Source organism: Oratosquilla oratoria, chromosome 39 (genome assembly GCF_046742065.1).
Source record: "Oratosquilla oratoria isolate Oo_2021 chromosome 39, ASM4674206v1, whole genome shotgun sequence".
Taxonomy (NCBI): Eukaryota; Metazoa; Arthropoda; class Malacostraca; order Stomatopoda; family Squillidae; genus Oratosquilla; species Oratosquilla oratoria.
The window spans coordinates 2,280,001-2,292,500 of NC_134815.1; the positions used below are offsets into that span (position 1 = coordinate 2,280,001).

Here is a 12,500-nt window from a genome sequence, read left to right on the forward strand (position 1 = left end):
TCACGCGTTCGACTTGACGCTCAACCCCGATGTCCACAAAGCACTCAGGAATGTGAAAGATATAGATCTAAAAAGGAAATTGGCAAGAACTGGTTTACCAATAGAGTGGTTAACAAGTGGAATAGACTTAGTAACCATGTAAGGAGCGCTGAAACGATTAATTGTATTAGGAGAAGGTTAGATAACTTTATGGAGATAATAGGTGGTAAGGGGCATGGAACTGCCTAGTGTAGGCCTTATGGTCTCTTGCAGTCTCCTCCATTCTTATGTTCTTATGTAATTGCGTCATATTGATGACTGTTCAGCAGCTCTTAGAATATAACAACCGACCTAAATCCTCACTGACCTGGTGGTTCAAGATTATTCTGTTACAATACATATATATATATAAATATATACATATATATATATATATATATATATATATATATATATGTGTGTGTGTGTGTGTGTGTGTGTGTGTGTGTGTGTGTGTGTGTGTGTGTGTGTGTGTGTTTGTGTGTGTGTGTGTGTGTGTGTGTGTGTGTGTGTGTATGCGTGTTGACTCATGTCTTACGGTGACCAAGCTCTGCCGGTCTTGTTTTGGCCAACCGCGCCCACCTAGGCTTACTTAGGTCTACCTTTGTTGGCCCAGCGTTGGCCAAAACCTTACTAATCCGCCTGCCGGAGGCCGCTCGCCTGGGACTGGGCCGCGCGCGGGGTGCCTGCTATTTCCACCCGTTTTCTCCCAGCGAAGAGATAAACTTAGTAACATGAAACGAAAACGGAACTGGGTTGGCCAACTAGAGCAAGAGGCCGGGGCGAGGGTGGGGGGTGGCGCGGGGAGGGGGGGGAGAGAACGTCGTAGACGTGCAGGAGGGGGAGTTGGAGGGGGAGAGAAGGGGGAAACCGAGAGGGGAGATAGGAAAGACAGGCAAGAGGTGAGAAGAAAGAGGAATGAGGAAGGTGAAGGAAGAGGAGATACTTTAAAGAAGGAAGGCATAGCCTAAGGGAAGAAGAGGCGGATGAGGATCGTGGGGTGGTTGGGGTGGAGGTGGGGAACTGGTGAGTGGTGATATGAAAATAGAAGTTCGAATTGCGTAACAAGGCGGAGGAGTGTGTGTTGGTGGGGAGGGAGGATTCGGAGCCGAGGCTAAACAACCCGGTGGCCACGCTCGCCTCTCTCATGTTCCCAGAAGCCTGTCTTTCCTCACGAGAACAGTGGCTTGTACGGATACTTTCTTTATCATACAAACACAAAGTCTACCACGACTACACTTGGATATATAAACAACGTTTTCTGCTCAGATTTTTCCCATATATCTACGTTCTTAGTCTTTTCTCTTCGTTCTTGTATGACGTTATGACCCTGATGTGTCCTATCTATTGGAAGTATGTTCTTCTTGTCACACTGACGCTAGTATCTGAAACACTGTCCCAACATCGTTTTCTGTTCATATTTTTTTCTATATATCTACATTCTCAGTATTTTCTTTTCGATCTCACAGAACCTCATGACTCTGATGCTTCCTACCTTTTGGATATATGCTCCCCTTACCACACTGACGCTTATATATGCAACATTCGTTCACTGTCCCACAGCTGCACTCCACGAGGAGCTCATCGTTGATCTCCCCCTCTCACCCTACCTTTCAATCACTCTCTCTGAATCACCCTGTCACTTGGCTCCTTCATAACTTTATCTACACCAACATCAAACGACCGCGATGGTATAAATAGCCCTGTCTTAAACCTAACCTACTTATGAAGTACTTCTTCTCCTTCCACATGCACCATTCTACCTTTACGTTATACTTTTTACCCTTCCCAGGAATCGCTTCCCACCTCGTTCATCACTTGAACCTTCCTGAAGGTCTTTTCTATCAACTTTGCTATTCACCTTTTCTAGGAACATGGATGACTCACCTATCTTTTCAAGATTCACCTGATATCTGTCAGTAATCCTTTTCAAAGTTTCTCTTTTCAACGTTCATCTTATATATATATATATCACTTATCTGTTGTTGCTTTTCAAACAAATTTGTTATCATTCTTTTCTAAGAACATGGATACCCTTTTTTCAACGTTCACCTAATATTTATCAGTAGTCTGTTTCGATTTTTCTCTCTTCAATGTTTATCTTATATTTGTCAGTTATCTGTTTCAAACATGTTATTATTCTTTCTAAAGAACATGGATACCTCACATATTTCAAACTTGCACTTTTATTTGTCAGTGCTCTGTTTCGATTTATATGCCTGTTTCATACAGGCTATCTTCCTTCTGGAAATCCCTTGCCCCTCTTCCACACATTTTTGTTACTTCTTTCATGCTTTCTAAAAATATAGAGTAAAATTTTCTCGGTATATGTTATAAACTTATATTTTCTGCATTACCTCTTATCTTCTCTTCCTATACATACCCGATACCCTGAAGACCTTTATTTTTCATCTAAACCTATGCATTTTCTTTCTCGGAAAGATTCTGCAGGACCATAATCAGCAGCATCTCTCCCGATAAATCATCCAGCCCAGGCACGTTACCCATCTTCAATATTTTGCCTTTTTTACGATCTCTGTTGTTTTGTGCTATTCTTTTGTTTCCATGTCCATTTTTTCCTCCCTCCGTCTCTCTCGCTCTCTCTCTCTCTCTCTCTCTCTCTCTCTCTCTCTCTCTCTCTCTCTCTCTCTCTCTCTCTCTCTCTCTCTTTCTCTCTCTCTCTCACTTTCTCTCTCTCTCTCTCTCTCACTCGTTTTTGTTTCCTTAACTTCGTTAATTCTGTAAGAGTTTCCATTCCCTTTCGCACTTTTCCTTTTCATCCCAATCATCCTATTTTTTGCTTCATTCTCATAATCATTTACTTCTTTACTTCTATTGCCATGCTAACATCGAAACGAATCTCTCTATTTTCCTTAAAGATAGAACATACCCTTTTCCCCACCCTAAGCACTCTCTTCTCTCTGTGTCGTGGTTTGCTGGTCAGGTATCCTCCCGGACCTCAGCCATGCAGGTGGACCGAAAGTGTTCATAATACGTGAATGCAGGAGAGACGGTGTCCGCGGTTTGCTTTCCTCAGCGTTGAGCACCTTGGTCTCCTTCTTCCCTCTGGACATCTGCTTCTCATAAAACCCTCTTCCTGACATTTACCAACACGAGCATCTCTTGTGCCCAGACTCCTTGCAACACATTCTTCGAGTGCGCCTCTCAAGACGCCTCGAGTGTCTTCTGGTTCTACGTAGTACGTCTCAACTTTCTCCTTTTCATTTTCCTTGGTAATACTTAATGAATACATATGTATAAAGAGGTTTTGTGTTCGTGTGTATATTTCCTACCGTGAACACCCAAAACCGATCCAGGATTTACCAGAACAATCCTAATGTATTTGTCGTTATTTTACATATATTTAAATGTAGTAGTTTCGTTGTAATATATGTGATTTAATGTAAACAATATTATACTTGTGTAGCAGAAATGGGAGATGTCTTCCCGTACTTCTGATGTATCAAAAGTTAGGTTTGGATGGCCTCCAGAATGGAATAGACTTAGTAACCATGTAGTGAAGGCTGAGGCAAATGGTTGTATTAAGAGAAGAGGAGACTTTATGGGTTGGGATGACAGGTGTTAAGGGACATGGAACTGCTTAGTGTAGACCTTATGGTCCCTTACAGTCTCATCCATTCCTATGTTCTTATAAAAAAAAAATGACTCAAAATTTTCGAACTTCAAGAAGACAAGTGACCTATCCATGTCTTTAGTTCCCCCTAAGGGCCCTGCAGTCACACCAAGCTTACGACCTGTTTCCGACCACCAGGTGGTCGCCGACCAGTTGCAGGCAGTCTTTGGAAGTCGTTGGTAGTCGGTAATAAGATAGATAAATAGATTTATAGACAGATAGATATATTACAACACACACTGAATAGTCCCCAGTACATAGATTTTCATCTTATCAACCACATTAACTTTTTCCATTTCAATTCCTTGCATAGGTTTTGTGTCGCCGACCGATCGCTTGATTTTCGGTCGAAGGTGGTCGGAAACAGGTCTTAAGCTTGGTGTGGCTGGGGTTTAAGGCAGTTGTTCTTAATCTTTTTCATCCTAAAACCCCCCGAGACTCTTCAGGGTATTACCGTAACCCCCCCCCCCATAATCAAAACTTGAAACGGTGAACCTTTTGAAAAGGCAAGATAAAACATTGGTTGTGGTTGATATGTTTACTGTAGCAGGCCACCGCAATTGTGTCACCAGTGTTGCACTCACCAAACTAGTAAAAGCTCAAGTGTCTAATTCAAATATATGAAAATATATTATTCTCTCGAATCCTTTGTGACCCCCTCTGAAACCCCAAACGACCCGCAGGTTGAGAACAGGCGTCCTAGGCATCCAAAGGGAATTTCAGTTGTCACTGTTTAGAATCCATCATTACTGTATCTATATCTCGAGATGCAATAAGATGCAGTGGTTATGGGTGAAGACATAAGAACATAAGAATGGAGAAGACTGCAAGAGACCATAAGTCCTACACTAGGCAGTTCCATGTCCATTACAACCCGTCATCCTAATAAAGTTACCTCACCTTCTCGTAAAAATAATTGTGCTCACTACATGGTTACTAAAACTTGAAAGGGGTGGGCATTATCATAAACAGATTGGAAAAATTTTGTATCAAATGATGAGTAGATAGGGTATGGGGTATCCCTTCCCCCCCCCTCTGCTCCCCCTCCCCTCTGCTTCCCCCCCTTCTGCCTCCCCCCTCCACCCCACCCCCCCGCCGAGTGAAGTAACAGTAACATTCTCCTTGGCTTCACCAAGGAACAATAAAGAGCACAGTTACTCACTGCGAAGGTTGGATGATATAAGAGCATAAGACTGGAGGAGACTGTAAGAGACCCTAAGGCGTACACCAGACAGTTCCATGTCCGTTACCATCTGTCATCCCTATTCATAAAGTTATCTAACCTTTTCTTAAAACAACCGATAGTTTCAGCACTCACTACAAGGTTACTAAGTCTATTCTATTCGTTGACCACCCGGTTAGTAAACCAGTTCTTGCCTACTTCCCTCATAAATAGCAAACTCCTCCAGAGGACTTGTAGGCGGATCCCGTTAGACACTGACTAAACTCGTTTAGGAGTTTCCTTTACAAGATTAGGGAGGCTTGAATCCCACCTAAGGAGGTTTTGATTCTTCTACCAAAGAATCCTCACTGGCCGAGCGTGTTAGAGCGTCACTACTTGCGGCGGAGGTTGAAGTGACGTCAGTTCGATTTCTGCCACCAGCGAGTTGGACCAAGGGCATGGTTCATTCAGTTCCGCGCTGCAAAGTCCTCTGTAAGGGGAACCGTTCTAGCCTCCTGATAGGGGGAAGTTCGCGACGTCAAACCGAATTAAGAATCATCACCAAAGGGGACTACACACAGCTGAATCAAATTGCATGGCGTCACTTAAGGAAGGGAGTTTTCAGGACTCGAACCTACCCATCAGGAAGTGAGCTGGACATAGACTTAGTAACCATGTAGTGAGCACTGAAACTATTGTTTGTTTTAAAAGAAGGGAACATAACTTTATAGATGGGGATGGCTTGTGGTACTGGACATGGAACTGCCTAGTGTAGGCCCTATGGTCTCTTGCGGTTCCCTCCATTCTTATGTTCTTATGATGGCGTCAGTTAGAATAAAACATTTAATGTGATCAAATCAGATGAAATTAGAATGATTAATTTCCAATTTTCCTCCCTTGTAAATATTTGATCAATTAATTAATCAATTTATCTATCTATTTACTTATATTCTTATTTATTTATAGATTTGTTTATCATTAATTTGTTGATGCATTTATTTGTTTAAATTTTTATTTACTTATCAACTTACTTAAGTGCTTATTTATTTGTTTATATATTTTTATTCATTTATCTATTTATCTATTTATTTGTCTATCAATTTATTTATTTACCTATTTGTTTATTCATTTATGTATTTATTGATCTATTAATTTATTTATTTGCCAATTTGTGTATCGACTTTAGGTCATGTAAGGTCAGGCCAGGTAATTGGGTCTTAACTCCTCATCTGTGTTTTGTGAATTTGTTCATCACAAACGACATGACGTCACGAGAAAATCCGACAACCGAGTAACTAGAATATTACTTTACTTGCAGAAATCTAGGTTTCTCTAAGAACATTTCAACATTATGTCTGATATTCGTATAGGTTTGCAATCTTTTATTTCGTTATTCAGTTTTGCTGTATATGCCGGAAAGGTAATTTGATATTTGGAGATTTGAAAAATTGAAATTTTGTAACCGAAGTCGTTTTTACGCAAACGAACTCTCAACTGTCGGCGCTAGCGAATCCCGTGGAAGAAGCCCAGTGTAATAACCCATAGAAGCCCAGTATGATAACACCTTAACGTACTCGCTATTTCTTAACGTCTCGTCGTGACGTCATAGGGTTTGTTGTCTTTCCTGAGTGAAAAGACCTTGTTACGGCTGCCTTTGGGGAATTTATTCTCCTATCCCACCCCGCCCCCTTTTTCGCGCGCACGCACACACGCACGCACGCACACACACACACACACACACACACACACACACACACACACACACACACACACACACACACACACACACACACACACACACACACACACACACACACACACACACACACACACGACTCGGTGGCGCGGTTGGTAGAGCGAAGGACTACCAGCATGGTGGTGCTCGTAGAACTTGGTTCGAATCCTGCCCAGGGCCGAAATTATTTCGGTATCGCTGCGCTTCGGGTCGTTACTCTGACTCTCGTGGGCGGGGAGTTGGGTGTGTGTGTGTGTGTGTAAGGTCATAGCATTTCCCATAGATCGGTCATACGAGCTCTGAGCTCTCTTCCGGAGGGAAATAGCTGTCGATCACGAGTCCAACACGTGATCCAAAGACCAAGGTGAACACACACACACACACACACACACACACACACACACACACACACACACACACACACACACACACACACACACACACACACACACAGACACCTCAAGAACCAATGAGGAAAATGAAAAAGTAAGCAGTTTACTAAAATTAGTTCAGGAAGATGAACCAGAAATTATGAAGGAAATTGAGGAAAAATTCAGGCTCGGAAAGTATAGTAAAGATAAGACCAGACCAATTAAGATTAAATTCAGGTCACAAACGACGGCAGAGAATATCTTATCCAAAACAGGGAAACTAGCAACAAGTGAATAATATAAAAAGGTATGGATAAAAAGGGAAATGAATAAAGAGGAAAGAGAGGAAGAAAAGCAGAAAAGACTTGAAGCTAAGACAAAAAACGAGAACAGAACGGAGTCAGAGAAAGAGAGATTCTATTGGAGAGTAGTGAATATGAAACTAAGGCAGTTCGACATACAAGAGAAAAACAAAAGGGAAACAGAGAACACAATGGAAGTGACAGAAAACTAAGAGCGTCTTACACAAATATAGATGGATTAATAACAGGATTGAATGAGCTGAATGATTATTTGAAAGAAAAAGAACCGGACATAATGGGAATTGTAGAAACAAAATTAAAAGGCCCACTACCACCCAACAGTGTAGGACATGATGCATATAATTATTGGATTAAAAACAGAGAGAAAAAGCAATGGGGTGGAGTTATGTTCCTGACTAAGAAGGATATAAACGTGAAGGGTGTCATATATGGAAAGAATACAGTAGAGATGATTATGATAGAAGTGGAAGACAGAGATAAGAAGAGCAGAAAATTTGTGATAAATTATGTGCCTCCGAAAACAGCCTCATGGGAGGAGAGTGAACATAAAAGTATGTTAGAGGACACAAAGATAACATTAAATAAAATAATGGAAGATGGAGGAAGAATAGTTATAATGGGCGACTTTAATTGCAAAGAAATCTGCTGGGAAGAAATGACAGTAAAGGGTGGAGACGGCTCATGGGGAAACGCTCTACTTGAGATGATTACTGACCATGCAATGACACAATGGATACAGGAGAACACCAGGTATAGAAATGAAGAAGAACCATCGAGACTAGACTTAATAATTACATCTGAACCTAGAATAGTGGACAAGATTGAATATAAAACACCAATAAGTAAAAGTGACCACATATTGATTGAACTGGAACTTAATGAAGAAAAATATAGGAAAAGAAATGAGCAATATAGAAAAGGAAGAATGATGTATGAAAAAACAAACTTTGATAAAATAAGAGAATTCTTTCAACAAGAAAACTGGGAAGAAATATACAAAGAAGAAACAACAGTGGAAGAGAAATGGAATATTTTGACAAAAATTAAAAAAAAAGGAGTGGAAAAGTATGTCCCAAGACAAAAACAAGAAAAAGAATATGTAAAATGCTGGTACAACAAAAGTTGTAGGGAGCTAAAAGGCAAAAGAGACAAAGCCTGGACCAGATGGAAAAAAGACAGAAGACCTGAAAAATGGAAAATATATACCGGTTATAGAAATGAATATGTACAAACGTGCAGAGAGGAAAAGAGAAAATATGAAAAAGATGTCATAGAAAAGTGTAAAGATCAACCAAAACTATTCTACAGATTTGTAAACAATAAACTGAAAAACAAACAAGACTTGGAGAAATTAAGACAAGAGGAGTTGAATACACTGAGGAAATGGAAATGGCGGAAATTATGAACAAACATTTTAAATCAGTGTTTACAAGGGAGAACATACAACCTGAAGAGATTGAATGGAAAGAGAAAGTCCCCCCTATGGAAGAAATAGAAGTAACAAAGAATGAAATATTGACACACTTGAGTAATCTTGATGTCAGAAAATCGCATGGACCAGATGATATAGCAAACTGGATTCTGAAAGAATGCAGGAATGAACTGGCAGACAAAATACATAGCATACTAAACAGTTCCTTGAAAGAAGGAAAAGTTCCAGAAGATTGGAAAAAAGCAAATATAGTACCTATATATAAAGGAGGAAATAAAGAAGAACCTACAAACTATAGACCAGTCTCTCTAACAAGTACAATAGCAAAAATTTGTGAAAGAATTATCAAAAGTAGATGGGTAAAATATTTAGAAAAAAAAAAAAAAAAGTGTTAAATCCAAGGCAATTTGGATTCAGACAAGGACGATCATGCGTCACCAATTTAATATGTTTCTATTCAAGGCTAATAGATATAATACAAGAAAGAGATGGATGGGCGGACTGTGCATTTCTAGACCTAAAGAAAGCTTTTGATAAAGTACCACATAAGAAGTTGCTTAAGAAATTAGAAACTCAAGGAGGAATACAGGGAAAACTACTAAATTGGATGGAAGACTTTTTGCAAGAAAGAAAAATGAGAGTAGTGATAAGAAACCAGCACTCAAAATGGGATGAAGTAATAAGCGGTGTTCCGCAGGGAACAGTACTGGCCCCAATAATGTTTGCTATATATATTAATGATATGGATGAAGGAATTGAAAGCTATATGAGCTTCTTTGCAGATGATGCAAAACTACTGAAAAGAGTGGAAACTGAAGAAGATTGTGAATCACTACAGAGAATCTAAATATAGTACAGGAATGGAGTAGGAAGTGGGAGATGGAGTTCAATGCAAAAAAGTGTAGTATAATGGAATTTGGAAAAAGCAAAAACAGAATAACAGGAGCATATAAATTGGGAGAAGAAGGAATAAAAAAAGTAGAAAATGAGAAGGACCTGGGAGTCATTGTTATGAATAATATGTCACCTGAGAAACATATAAATAAGATTTTTGGAGAAACTTATAATTTAATAACAACAATCAAAGTTGCATTTACATACCTGGATGAAGAAATGGTGAAGAAAATCCTAATCACCCTGATAAGACCAAGATTGGAATATGCAGCAACGATATGGTCACCAAGTACAAAAAAATGTATAAAAAAAACTTGAAAGAATACAAAGAGCAATTACAAAACTGGCACCAACGCTCTCAAAACTATCATATGAAGAGAGACTAGAAAAACTTGAACTACAGACACTAGAGCAAAGAAGAGAGAGAGGAGATTTGATAGCTATTTACAGAATCATGAAAGGCATAGAAATTACTGATAGAGAGAATCTGATAAAATGGGATAACAGAAATACAAGAGGACACGGAAAGAAAAAAAAAAAAAGACAGCTATAGAAGAGACTTGAAAAAGAACAGCTTTCCTCACAGAGTAATAAACAGTTGGAACAAGTTAGATGAGAAAGTGGTGTGTGCAAAAACAATACATGAATTTAAAAATAGTTTAGATAAAATGAGATATGAAGACGGGACCCCACGAGCATAGCTCCCCTTCCCGTAAAATACAACTAGGTAAATACAACTAGGTAAATACACACACAGAATTACACGCGGGCTTCGTCAAGAGAGATAAGGAGGAGGAGGAGGAGGAGGAGGAGGAAGAGGAAGAGGAGAAGGACGAGGAGGAAGAGGAGAGAGAAGGACGAGGAGAAGGAGGAGGAGGAGGAGAAAGAAGAAGACGAGGAAGAGGAGGAGAGAGGAGAAGGACGTGGAGGAGGAGGAGGAGGAGTAGAAAGAAGACGAGGAAGAGGAGGGGGTGTTTGGAAAAAGAGGAGGAAGAGAAAGAGAGAGAGTGTAGGAGGGCGAGGAGGTGGTGGGTGAGAGGGAGGAGGAGGAGGAGAGTGGGAGGAGTCTATAAGAAGGTAGAAAAACGAATAGAAAAAAAAAAAAGAAGGACAACTAGTATAAAAGTGCTCGGAAATCAGGTCGTATTTGCGTGTGTGTGTGTGTGTGTGTGTGTGTGTGTGTGTGTGTGTGTGTGTGTGTGTGTGTGTGTGTGTGTGTGTGTGTGTGTGTGTGTGTGTGTGCAACCGCGTGTTTACATGTGAACGTGTACGTGTTCCCCTATTAGTTGACATAGGTGTACACAAGTATCTCTTGGCACGCTGTAAGGATGGTCCCAAAATATCTCCCTCTCCCCACACTAGCGCGAGTATGTGCTTGTAAATATTTTTTTATAAACAGGTAATTAATGATCTTTTTTGGTCAATAAGTTCTGAAAATTTTGAGTTCGAAAGTTCCCGGTGATTTCGACTTTGGCCAAGATGGCGTCGTCAAACGACATGACGTCACAACGCTCTCCATTTGAAATTTACTCCATACTCTGATTCACTTAAAGTAACATACATACATACATATACCAAAGGCCTTTCCCCCCTCACACAGGGCGTAGCCAAAAAGAAAAAGGCATAAAAACCACTCCCATCCATTCCATTTCATATATATTCCACTCCCCTCCACCCTCCTCCCTCCCATCTTATCAAAAACCGTATAATTACAGGCAAAAGTAGAAGATTAATTTTGTGATTCATCGTCTTAAAATAGGTATTGTTAAATGATTCACGAATTAACTGCTTCTGTGGACCAAGAAACCTACTTTAGCGAATCTAATTGGTAGTGTTGATGTACTTAGCAGATGCTCGTAACAACGTTTATGTCACCCGGGTCTGCGTGGATTCGTAAAGGCTTGGTTTGGCCCAATGCCCGGTATCTCTCGACACGGGGCCGGCGGGCCATGCCCGATGGGTCGCCCTCACGTATCCCATACTTTATGTGTTGCTGTTGTTGAACCTCGTGGAGAAGACCCTTAAACACTAAATTTAATCGTCTTAGCTCGGTTAGTGACACTTGTTTCCGACTGTGGCAAACTATTTTGTCTTCTCAAAAATTTACATATAATGTCATTTGATACGCTGGAGGAAAACTATTTTCCTCCATCAGATTCCTTCCCGAAAGCTGCGGGCTAAAATTTTCCTCCAACAGTCGGAGGAAAATTAGCCCAGTGTGATGACACCCTAAGAGGTCCATGGACTATAACTTGTGGCCCACAGTCCACTGGACCAGACAGTCACTTCGTAGTTCTTCTCCTTGATTACTTACAATCCATTGTTGCCTTGGTTGAATATTAGATATTTTTTCTAGCTGACGTCAGGTGAATTCTTGGCTAAGGAAAACTTCTCCCAAAGTGAGTAATTCGACTGACGACAGATTATATTTCAGAACTGAAAAGATGTAACGAGGTTGCAAACCTTGCAGGCCATTTGTATGATTTCACTCTGGCCAAAAAAAAAAAAAAAAAAAAAAAAAAAAAAAAAAAAAAAAAAAAAAAAAAAAAAAAAAAAAAAAAAAAAAAAAAAAAAAAAAAAAAAAAAAAAATTACTCAAATCTTGGAAAGGATTCCGGTTCTAAAAGGAGACTGAATTGAGTTCGAGAACTGCACAAGGAAAGGAGAAAGAATAAATAGATAATAAATGAATAAATCAATCAATAAACTAAATAATTAATTAATGGTTTTAATCCCGTTTCTACCACTGGGGTGCCTCTTTCCTAACTTTCTTTTCCTAATTTGTTAACACTTAGAATAAATACATCGATACTGTTTCCATTTCGTCTAATATTTCTTTCTTTTTTTTTATATTCTGTATGTGCTTAATCATATTTCCTTTAATAATTAGTTAGTCGTCCATTTTATTTTAAACCAAATTGTTTTCTTGTTT

At 39.7% G+C, this 12,500-nt stretch overlaps 1 protein-coding gene across 2 annotated transcripts in view; it reads left to right on the forward strand.

Moving 5' to 3' along the window:
* Positions 1–12,500, forward strand: part of LOC143020249 (uncharacterized) — a 124,334-nt gene that overhangs the window by 11,678 nt on the left and 100,156 nt on the right. The window lies entirely within an intron of this gene.